Below are 12,633 nucleotides of genomic sequence, written 5' to 3' on the forward strand. Positions count from 1 at the left end.
CCCCTTCCCCAGTCCCTTACCACGCCCAGCGCCTCCCCAGCTACCCCTCACCCAGTTGTTGCTATCAAACTCAGGTCTCTAGGTCAGTGAGTCTCCTTTGTAGTTACTGGAACTTACCATTTACAGAGGTGCCTGTGGACAGAGGACAGGTTTAGACAGAACAAACCACATATTACCCTGTATATTTTAGCATGTGGATATTTTATTTTAAACTAGAAGACAATAATTAATTCTCCATTTCAAAATCTGAGAAGGAATATGAGATGCTAGAGACTGGTCTATTTTAGAGTAGTTCATCCTTTGGATAAAGTTTTTTCCTTTATCTATCAGTACTGGTCCTGGTACTAAAAGAATAATAAGATAGAGTCTTTGCCCTCATGGAATTAATATATTATAAAGATGATAACAGGGCAGAAAAATGATACTTCATTTCATTTAACAATTTTATTTTATTTTTTTGAGAGACAAGTGTCTCATTATGTTGCCCAGGTTGGATTCGAACCCCTGACCTCAGGGGATCCTTCTGCCTCAGCCTCCGAGTAGCTGGGAGTACAGTTGTCCACAACCACATCGGGCAGAAAAATGATAGTTTACATTTGTATCATGCTTCTTAAACTTCAAAGCATTGAATATATGTTTGCTTATTTGTACCTCAGAACAAACTGTGAGGAAGAGCACTGGTATACCGAGGTGAGGCTACTGAAATAATGAACAGGTTTTTCACGACTCTGATGTAACTAACTTAAAAACCTTATAACGTCTGTGAAAAAATATATTCAGTCATAATTCAAGAGTACTGAAAACATTTGAGGGAAGTTTTGAAATGTATGTTTTGGAATATAGAGGAATTCCTTAAAACAGGTCCAGTTTTTCAAACATTTTGAGTCACAAACTGCATTTCATACTACTAAAAAAAACATGCTTGTGGGATTAATTTGGAGATCCAATTATTCGACTGGACTTATAAACTACAGCCACATATGTGATTTAAAAACAAAACCCTCAAAAATTAGGCAAATCACTTTATAACCCTAACTTTTTCAGGTTATCTTAAAAAAAAAAAAAAACCTACCAAAGTCTTTTGGGAGCAATTCCACAGTTGGAAATATCTCTCTGGGAATAATTTTCTATCTGCAACTTTGCAAAACACTTTTCTTTGATGTGCGTGATTTTTAAAATCCATTCATTTTCTAGAAAATGTATTAATTTTCTATCTTTTTTTTTTTTTTTTTTTGAGACATAGTCTGGCTCCGTTACCCAGGCTAGAGTGCAGCAGCACGGTCTCGGCTCACTGCAACCTCCGCCTCCCACGTTCAAGGGATTCTTCTGCCTCAGCCTCCCAAGTAGCTGGGATTACAGGTGCCTGCCACCATGCCTGGCTAATTTTTTGTATTTTTAGTAGAAATGGAGTTTCACCATTTCGGTCAGGCTGGTCTTGAACTCCTGACCTCAAGAGATCCACCCACTTCGGCCTCCCAAAGTGCTGGGATTACAGGCATGTGCCACTGCGCCTGGCCATGATTTTCTATATCTTTAATACACACTGCAAGGCTTTGGAGTGAAGATACAACAACAACTAGAATGAGTTCCCTGTCTTCATACGTAAGACAATGAATAAATAATATATATGAGGCAAGGGAGACATGAAGCTCAGAGGGACTGCCGTCAAGTTTTTTTTGCCATCAAAGTATTTCCAGTGCCCAGTGGAGTGCTGGGCTTAGAGGAGGCACTCATAAATGTTTGTTGAACAAATAAACAAAGGGCCTAGGCTTTGTTGCTAGGTAGCCTGCAGATCCATCCACATTGGCTTGTTGGAATATGGGGTGGCTATTTTATATTAGGCTCTGAGAATCTCATAGTTGCTATTTTCTGCCCCTGCTGGGTGGGTGTCTCCAAGATGAAAGTCTGCCTGCTGTGCTGGCCGGAGTCCCTGCCTTCCTTGTGTGCTGCATGACCCTTGTTTCGGTAGCACATGGGCAATTCTCTGATCACCCCACTTCCCTTCTTCTCCTTGGTGGTGTAAGCACGGAAGCCTTAGACAAGCTAAACTAAAGCAAATGTTTGAGGCAAGTAAGAGATGCACTGGTCGTGCAGTATACTTTGACATTTTGAGGGATTATGAAGAACAACCACAAAAACGTACAGGTTTTTAGCATTTTTCTGAATATGATTGTCTGGAGAAGATGTAGATGCATGTGCACACAAACACACGCACAAATCTTTGTTTTTGTCAACTGATATATTCCTGCGGGTATTATTCTTTCGTTGTGCCAATCCATGCTCACTGATAAACCTTCCATCTTTATTCAGTCAAATGTCAAGCAGCCATGTTTAAAGGTGTGGCGGGGCATATCTTGGTTTACTAAGCAAAGACGAATATGCCATATCTTGAGAGCAATGGGCAGTGATTTGAGAGCAGAGCAATGCCTTGCAACTGAAAGTCACTTCTGAGCAGCCCAGAATTTTCGAAGGACTCCTCTTTTAAAGTGTAACTGACCGTAAGTGACCTCTGAAGCAGTTTGGTTCAGCCTTTAGCTCGCCAGGGTGTAAACTGCTCTAAGTGGATAACTAGGTCAGCAACTCACAAAGATCAATAGTCCTTAAGAAACGGGAATTTTGATTAGGGCCTTGAGGAAAGATGGGTAACCTTGAGTAGCCTAGAAGACTGAAACTTGTGTTAACGTATCTTGAATTCTAGTGAGGAGTTGGGGAGGTAGGGTGAGATTATATCAGAGAAGGATGTTCAAGCCTGACAAAAGCAAATGTTTGTGGCCTGGAATTTTGGGCCAGGGCCCTGGTGACCATAAGGATGCCAGTAAACATCATGCTATATGATTGCAAGATGCGTGTGAAAAAGTAGGAAACCTTCACTTCCTCCTGTTTAGACCAAGTGGCTTGTTTGGGTTTGGGTTTTGTTTTCAGGCTAGAATATCCAGTCTAACTGCTTCATCTCCATTCATTTTCTGTTCTCATACTTATGGGAGAAAGAGGAGAACAAAGAAGAAAAAGGGGAAAAAGAAAGTAGAAAAACTGCATGGCACCATACCTGACTCCTCTCTACTGTTACGTTAGACAAGTATAGTAAAAATAGTTGCCACTTTCGACACATAATTGCCACACAGTGGTTTCTTACCCTAACTTAACTGGAGGAAGCTGAGACTTAAAGAGGATAACAAAAGCGTGTTTTTCCACTGTTGGAAGAAACTTGAAAAAATACAAATGACAAAAATCTGTGGAATATTTAGAGCAGACCAAATGCAAAGAGCTCTCCTACCCCATACCGGTTGGATGGACTAAATATTTCAATAATTTGAGAGATAATAGATTTCGTTTATTTACCTGTAATCTTTTAGCAAACCGATAAAGATTAAATGGAATTAAAACTATTTTTAATTAAAAAAATCGGGGTGATCTCATAATGTGGTGTGGGACTGTGTTAACCAAGTGTAACAGGCCTGTGATTTTTATCTGGCACAAATGTCATTTTATTTTTTAAATTTTATTCATTTATTTATTTATTTTTTGAGACGGGGTCTCGCTCTGTCGCCCAGGCTGGAGTGTAGTGGCGCGAACTCGGCTCACTGCAAGCTCCGCCTCCCGGGTTTACGCCATTCTCCTGCCTCAGCCTCCTGAGTAGCTGGTACTACAGGCGCCCGCCATTGCGCCCGGCTAATTTGTTTGTGTTTTTAGTAGAAACGGGGTTTCACCGTGTTAGCCAGGATGGTCTCGATATCTTGACCTCGTGATCCGCCCGCCTCGGCCTCCCAAAGTGCTGGGATTACAGGCGTGAGCCACCGCACCCGGCCACAAATGTCATTTTAAATGCAGGTTTTGCATGCCGCATTCTCAGAAAATCAGTTCTAGGAAGTCTGTTCTATAGCCTAGAAACGTGAATTTTTAACACTAACCCCTCTTCTCCATTCTGATTGCAAAGTATAAGCTATGCTAGTGAAATTTGGAGTTATAGCTTTTGAAATTCTTACCACCTTCTTACTGGTTTACTCCTCAAAGGTCTCTGGAAAAATAGAAAACTAAAGCTGAATGAGGGAATGTAAATCTGCCTTCTAGCCCCAGCTCTGTCACTGATTGGCTGGTGTGACCTTGTGAGTCCCGTTCAAGTCTTGAAGTCTCTGGAAACTCCTCTTCTGTCACTTTAGATTATAACTCCTGCTCTGATTACATGACAGAGTTTATGGGAGTCATATAAAACATTTGCAACTTTTTGAAGCGCTAAAGCAACTGAAGAGAATATTTCTAATTATCTATGAATTTTTCTAACCTCTTTTTCAGTTGCATTTACACTTTTGGGGGCATTTTCAATATATTATATTTAAAATATAGGCTGGGTGCAGTGACTCACACCTGTAATTTCAATACTTTGAGAGGCAAAGGTGGGAGGATCGCTTGAGCCCAGGAGGTTGAGGCTACAGTCACCTGTGTTCACGCTGCTGCACTCCAGCCTGGGTGACAGAGGGAGATCCTGTCTCAAAAAATACGTATGTATACATATATGTGTGTGTGTGTGTATGTATTTGTTACACTTATCGCTTGTTTGATCTTGTGATAGCTTCTTATCCTAGTCACTGTCTTCAAAGTTACAATAATTTCAGATCAAGGTGCATCAACTGAGTGTGGCCTTCCACATATACCAGTAGGCACTGGGTATTGTGAGAATGACTTTCAGTGCTTTGACATGTCCCTGGTAAAGGTGGAGAGGTAAAGCTTGTTGTCATAAACTAGGTAGTATATGAAAAACTCACAATAGTTTGATAACATTCTTTTTTACAGTTGAAAAAATCCAGGTTAGTAGAGAGAATCTATGTGAGTCTACTCAGGATGTTATAACAAAATACCCCAGACCGGGTGTCTTAAACAACAGAAGTTAATTTTCTCTTGGTTTGGGAGGTTAGAAGTCTCAGGGCAAGGTGCTGGCAAATTCAGTTTCTGATGAGGTCTGTCTTACTGGCTGTAGGTCTCTGCCTTCTCTTTGCATCCTCAGGTGACCCTTCCTCTGTGCCTGAGTGGAGAGAGAAAGCTCTGGTGTCTCTTCCTCTTTTTATAAGAACACTAGTCCTATCAGATTAGAGCCCTAACTTTATGACCCCATTTAACCTTAATTTTCTCCATAAAGGCCCTATATCCAAGTACAGTCACATTGGAGAATACAGGGCATAATTTAGTCCATAATAGAATCTATTATTTTCTGAGCAAAAACACATTGGACTGGACCATCGTTTCTTCATGAGCTTGTCTTTATTACACACAGCCTGTCCATTCCTGGGAAAGTACACTTCCCATTTTAAAGGAAACTTTCCTTCCCTTGATGAGCTCCAAAAAACCAACCTTATAGATGTGTTCTTAAATTGAAAAAAAAAAAGGTACAATTACTATCGCTTTTGTGAAAAATATATGAATCTATATACTACATTTGCATGGGCATCAAATTTAAAATACATTGTTTAGCTTACTATATCTAACTTATTAGGCACATCACTGACTGCTGTCTGCAATGTTAAGCTTTCATGGAGATTTCTGACATTAAATAACGTCTTAGTTTTTTTAAATTCTGCTAATCAATAAGTGCGTGAGAGTATATTAATTAATGTAAAATCAACATTTACATGAAACAGTCTAAAAACTGTTTCACAAATTTAACAGTTATTTTTAACGGCAATATTCATATTTAGTCTTAAAATTTTAGTGCATTTTCAGCATTAAAATGAAAAGCAATAGGAGTTAAGTGGAGAGGGAGTCAGTTGAAACAGAAATGTAGACTTAATATTCTTCTTATGAAAGCACAGTCTCAGTGGATTTTCATACACAGTGGCATAATTGGTCTGACATAGATCCAGTGGGTCTGATTTCTCATGGCATATGGAAACTGCCAGGCGTGTAACCGAGGCTAGTACCACGCGCTGAGTGACTCTTCACTATTATTATGTATGCATGCAATACACGTTTTATCATGAGACCAATCCATGGACAAATTAAAAATTATGCTTTTGTTCCCTTTGTGCTTTTCAATGTTTAAAATAAAATAAAAATTTCCCATGATAAAATTAATAATGAGTAACCTGTAACTATATATATACACACATATATATACACATATATATGTGTGTATATATATATATATATATATATCTGTGTCCAGTGTGCTGTAGAAGTGATGACTTTGTGAGGGTAATACAGGATAAACTCATCAAAGTCCAGAAGGGGAAATTCCTCCTTCTTTTCCTTTGGTCAGCATTTCTAGGCAACAAAATGTAACAGCGGGTAGACTTTTTCTAAGAAGTACCTTTCTAAGCTTCTAGAGCTAATTTTACATTTGACCCTCTACAATTAATATTATAAACTTTAACAGTTCCCTTGTTCAGGGAAATGGCAATAATGATGGTATAAACAAATATATATTTTTTAAATTGCATCTAAATCTGTTTTTCAGTGTATTTAACTGTTGAACACAAGGATCAATTTCATATACAGAGATGGCATTTCTGTTGGATTTAGGAACAATAGATGGTAATGTCTGGATTTTTCCCAAACTAATGCTTATACTGTTAGGTCAAGGATACTAAAATTTACTCTGTTACTAAAACTTGATGTTTTCTTTAATGTTTTACCTTCAAAAAGAAATGTATGTATGTGAGTATGTATTTATGTGTAGTGGACATATTCATATGCATATGCACATATACATACATGAAACACACAGAAAGAAGTAATGCGGTTGACATTTCAGAAAGAAAATAGTGAATCACTACTACATGCCAATTAGGGTTAAGGTCTATTCTAGGCACTGGAGAAAAAGTAATAAATGAAACAGAAAAAAGTTTCTTCCTTCATGGAGTTTCAGTTTTAGTGTTATAATATGTAAATAGTATATAAATGATAATATGTAAATACATAAATAGCTAAACTTACATTGCACACTTTATTTTAGGCACTGGTCAACATATTTTACATATATTAACTCATTAAATAGTGATAATAATGATAAAGTAACACCTATAATTATCTTCATTTTTAGTTGTCAAAGCAATGTGCAGCAGCGTTAAGTAACTTGCTCATGGTCACACAATTTGTAAAGTGATAGAACTGAGGTTTAGGTACGGACAGTTGGGCTGCAGAGGTCACTCTCTCTGCCACTGTGCATATATGAAGTAGAGGGAACACATCTATTTTACAGCCAACTAGTTCTGTGAGAATGGAATTGGATTCCCTTGCTTCTCTTCCCTTCAGTGATGTTTCAACCTTGCTATTTTAGGATCTTGTACTATGTTCTTGAAATTAGGTCACTCAGTCCAATTTTTTTAAAAATAGTTTCACCTTAAGCCTTACCTTATGCAAAAGAAAAGTTGGGAAGATGCATATTAGACCAGTTCTATCCTGTGCTTTTGGGAAACACTAAATAAAATAATTTTTCTTTTTCATTATTTTATTTCAATATTCTTCAATTCACTCATTATGTATATAGTTTGTTATTGATATCATTAGTACAGGTAGGAAAAAATAATTTCATTATTTTTGTTGATTGCCAATTGATTCAGGATAGGAAAATGCCTTTTCATAGAGAATAACATTTTGACTAGGATTTTCTTAAAAGTACATTTTGTTTAACTTTTACAAAAAAAAGATACATGTTTTTCTCTTGAGGTTTTTTTTTTAAGCTTTCACAATGTTTGAAAGAAAATAAAGTGAAAGTGAATTACTTATATAAGATTCTAGTTTTACCTAAATTAGCAGTTCATTATTAAATATTCAGTTAAAATATGTCCTATGTCATTTAACAGTTTTTTAAAATATCATTTTACTTCTTATTAAAAGCATTTATATAAATTTTTATGATACATGCTTTCTTCTTTTTTCTTCAAAGAATATGAAACACATTTTTAATCAGCTAAAATGTACATAAGCAATACCAAAGCCCATCTGAAGTTGATTCTTTATGAAAACAATGATGCAGTAATTTTTTTGCTGTGACATTGTGTTCTTAACGTGTGGATGACACTTTTCATTGTAGGATTTTTTTTCAACTGAGATATCTCAAAATATGATCTTTGTAATATAACTTTGAGATCAGTTATATAATATGTTTTTAATACATATGATCTGAGTCGATGTGAGTATCATTAGAATGATTTAAAATTTTAGACTTCAAAAACTAGTGAATTAACTATGCGAGGCTGTTTCCTTAGTCCACTTATGCATTTATAGAGTTTTGTTTACTCAACAGTAGATTTTTTTTTTTTTTTTTTTTTAGATAGGGTGTTACTTGGGCTCAGGTGATTCTCCCACCTCAGCCTCCCAAATAACTGGGACTACAAGTGTGTGCCACCATATATGGCTAGTTAAAAAAAAAAATTATTAGAGACAGGGTTTCGCCACGTTACCCAGGTTGGTCTGGAACTCCTGATATTAAGCCATCTGCCCACCTTGGCATCCCATAGTGCTGGTATTACAGGCATGAGCCACTTCACCTGGCCAACAATAGATATTAAAACATTGCCACCATTGCATTTTTTCCTATGAATGGAAATAAAGTATACTAAAATGGTAAGGAACCCAGTCAATCCCCTGCAGGTCTCAATGCCCAACAGATTACCTCCTTATCATTCTTTTGAAAGTTTAACTCCCAGTTGGAAACAACCAACTTAGAGGCAAATAACTCTGGAAGTTGAGTAGTGTTCGTTATTTGCTGACTAACTGTGGGCACCACAAATATAATCTGCAATTACTATATGAGTAGAGTATAAGCAAATTAGGGGCTGAAACAATCTGGCTCGATTTGGAAAGCTGTTTCAAATTTAGTGTCTGAAAGTGGACAACTAATTTTAAATCTATAAATGTCAATGAAAATATTGATATGCTTTCAAGGAGGGTTCAAGAGAAGAAGAAAAGATTGAGGATGCAGCGTGTTTTGCATGATCTCATTGTAAGAACTTGATGAAATTTATGATTTGCTCTGTGTCTATTATTATCATTCTTGCAAGATGTTTCCTGGATACACCAGGAATATGCTTGTGAGTCTTTGTATTCACTCAGACAAGTGGCAGTTGTTTTCAGTCCTCAGTAAAAAATAGTGTAAACACTCACCTTACACAGTTAATAATAAAATTGTATGTTTATCAGTTCTTGAGAATTCATGGCTGTTAATTTTGATTTTTGATTTTTTTTTTTTGTAAAATTAGAACAGTTATTGTCAGAGCACAAGTCAGGGCTTCCTAATGGCAAATAATCATGTAACTGCACTGCTTAGCCAGACAAATAGTTTAATGAAGAATTCATGCTTACCATTTCAAATATTATCTAGAATATTGCTTGCTAATCATTAGATGAAGGCACACCCTGGAGGGATATGAAGTGTCTGATTCTCCACTGTGTCGTATTGTCGTTAATAGGATAGCATATGCACATCGTGAAGGAAGAACAGACATGGCTTGGAAAAAACAAATTGATCCATATAATATAGTACTTTTACAACCTACATGTATATATGGCTATATGCATTTCTCTTTAGAAATGCTGGGTTCTACATGTTAAGCTACAGAGATGCTGTGCAAAGAAAATGAGAGTGATTTGTGTGAAGCCTAAACAAAGGAAATTCAGAAACATTTCTAGTCCTAATTATTGTATCATGCATATTTGTGAAACTTACCTGGAGTTCAGAGTTGACAGGTGTGATGCCTTTTTGATCTTTGTCATTAGTATACTAAAAGAGTGCTGCCACTTGAGCTGTGAATTTTGTTTTAATTCAGCTTCATATGAGAAAGAAAAAGAATATTCATCACATATTACTTCATATCAAAAGAAATTGAAATGCAGAAAGATCCTCACATCTAAAAGCCACATAACTTACCATACAATATGCGATCATATTAGTGGTTACAATCCTGGCTAGGAGGCAGATACAGATTTTACAAGATTTATTTTAGTCTTGATCTCTGATGTTGAGCAAATCACTCAACTTCTCTTTATCTCTGTTCTTTAATTAATTCATCTAATACTCTCTGGGAAATGTAAGACACTATAAAAATCCAAGTGACACTTTGGATATTGATTAATATAATATCTATTACATATTATTGTAAATAAACTAGCTTTGGGGAAGATGGTGGGAAATATAAACAAAAATAAAATAATGATGCCAAAAACTGAAGCTAAGTATTTTCCTAAGGAAAAAAATAGTTTTTTCAAAAAGAATATCTTGTAACCAAAAATAGCAGAGTTACATTGTCACATTTTATTCCTAGCATTCATCTGTGGAGGAGAATTGAAGACATATTATTTTATCACTCTGCGCAAAAGCTGAAATGTCTTATTGAAGAAAGGAGAGAAAATATGCTTCAGAACTAGAGAGGAAAGTCTTAATTTACAAAAGGAAAAAAATCAAGGATTTTGCTCAGGGGTTTAAAAAATATTTGGCTTATTTCTTTTTTATCACTTAAGCTGGTTTCTTGCTGGGCCTTTTTACTGAATAATTGAAAAAAAAACTGGGTGGGGGAGGGACTTTTTCATCAAAGGAAAAAGATAGTAAGAAATAAATGTACTAAGGGAATATAGATAGGAAGTTGTATCTTTCTGTACTTTTATGATTGGCTACATTTTCTCCTAAACTTATAGTTGAAAAACCCTGAAAAAATATCAGCCTCTGAGGAAAATGCTACAGAATAAAACATAGCATTCTCTGCTCCTTCAATCCTTCTTCTCAATCTTTCTGTCTCTCTCTCTCTCTCTCTCCCTCACACACACACACACACACACACACACACACCCCCATACCTCCACAAGCTCAAACTACTTTATGTTTTATATCAGTCATAATTTATCTTTGCAAACTAAAAAAAAAAATCAGTTTGGTGAGCATTGAAACTTTGGGGGAATATTGGCATTTTTGAAAGCTGCTTTCAGAATAAGTATTATTAACTATCTCACTAGATTTCAAGTTGTGGAGGAAACTCACTAGAATAATGACTTGAGCAAAGTAGAAATTCTGTACTTGGCAATCTTCCTGAAAGACATGGGATTGTAGGCAATCTGTATCTCCGTTGATTCTTTAGAATGCTCTACAACAGAGTCAGTTTATGATAGTCTGAGGTGTTGCTCTTTTCTTTCCCCAGTGGCATCCTGTAAGCTTTTGCACTTACTCTATCTTCATTTTTCCCGCCAAGCTGTTTTCTCACTGTCTCAGAGGAAGTCAGAAGTCAGTATCTACCAAGCAGCCAAGTGGTAGGATTTTAAACACTGAATGTTTTTTCAACTTCAGTGTCCCAGCTGCATTGAAAAAACCATAAAGGACTAACAGACTAACAAATGTACGTTTTTTAAAAAATCAGCAAGTTTCCAACATTCCTTGATCTATATAACTAAAGGTCAGTAAAAGCAAGAGTTTCCTTAGGCTGTGTCTCCATTAACCTATATGATTCCAAATAAGGTGGGACCATAAGTAAGACTCTAATAATAATGTAACCATGATTTACATGTCCAATGGGTGTTGTTCATTCATTTATTTAACTCCCAATTATTAATGTTCCATTACACTAGTAGTATGAAGCAGGAGCTGACAGTCTTGTAGGGGAGACAGACTTATTCAGGAATAATTATAATGTATGATAAGGGTTATAATGGGAACCATATGTACCCTGAGGAAGGACTGACTGATTCCTAGGAAGGATGACACTTGACACTTGCCTCACAAGAGTTAGAATATGGCTTTGATTTCTTTCTCCTTTATCAGTCCTGCAACAGTCTTGCAACCTTGGCCATAGGGCATCAACTATTCTCACTGGAGCTGAGTTGGGATGTATTTTTCTTCACATTCCTCCTTTACATTTCAACAGGTTTTTGCTTTTAATAGATTGCTAATGGATTAATTCTTTAATTGTCAATCCTAGAACCAGTTAATGAGCAATTCCCATTAGCTTCACTGTATTTTAGTCATTCTATGATTTTGACCAAAACTGAACTTATTCACTGTAACTGTTCACCCTGAATTCTTCACTCTTGGCTCTAAATGACTTTTAGTTATTTTTAGATGTCAAATCACCTTCAGATGGGAACTTTTGCCATCATCGAGGAGATTGAAAATAGAGGGACAGATGCTGTGAAGCGATTTCCAAAAAAACAAGGAGTTTATATAAAGAAGATATATAGACACTTTTAATCATGGAAACATTTCTGGAATGTTTACACCCTCCCATGGCAACTTCTTTGAAGAGTACAATTCATCTGAGTCATAAATTATATTTTCCTAAAAACAGTCACGTAATCTCATATTTTCACACCTTTTTTTTTTTTCTTTTTTTTTTTTAATGAATTGGTTGTAGAGGGTGTTCTAACCCTGGGATATCTGGAGAACAATTATAATGACTTTTTTTTTTTTACAATTTCTAATTATTTTTAGGTGCTTTTCATTTATCTATTGCTCTCCTTTTCATTGGAGCACTTATCATGTGTCCTATTAACACTGGTACTTGTTATCAGCTGGCTTTCAGATAATCCTGCTTAAGTGACTGGTTGATGACAGCTTTTAAGATATTGCCTCTCCAAGTTATATTTCTATTCATGGAGGATTCTAGAAGAACAAAAAGCCTTGACATGAGGCTTTCTAATAAAGGCACTCACGTGGGGCAT

General features: G+C 36.2%; 1 protein-coding gene across 5 annotated transcripts in view; it reads left to right on the top strand.

The window, feature by feature from the left end:
- The window catches only part of PCDH7 (protocadherin 7), a 423,894-nt gene that overhangs the window by 12,251 nt on the left and 399,010 nt on the right, over nt 1–12,633 (top strand). The gene's annotated exons all lie outside the window — the stretch shown is intronic.

The sequence above is a fragment of the Pongo pygmaeus genome, chromosome 3, assembly GCF_028885625.2.
Source record: "Pongo pygmaeus isolate AG05252 chromosome 3, NHGRI_mPonPyg2-v2.0_pri, whole genome shotgun sequence".
Taxonomy (NCBI): domain Eukaryota; kingdom Metazoa; phylum Chordata; class Mammalia; order Primates; family Hominidae; genus Pongo; species Pongo pygmaeus.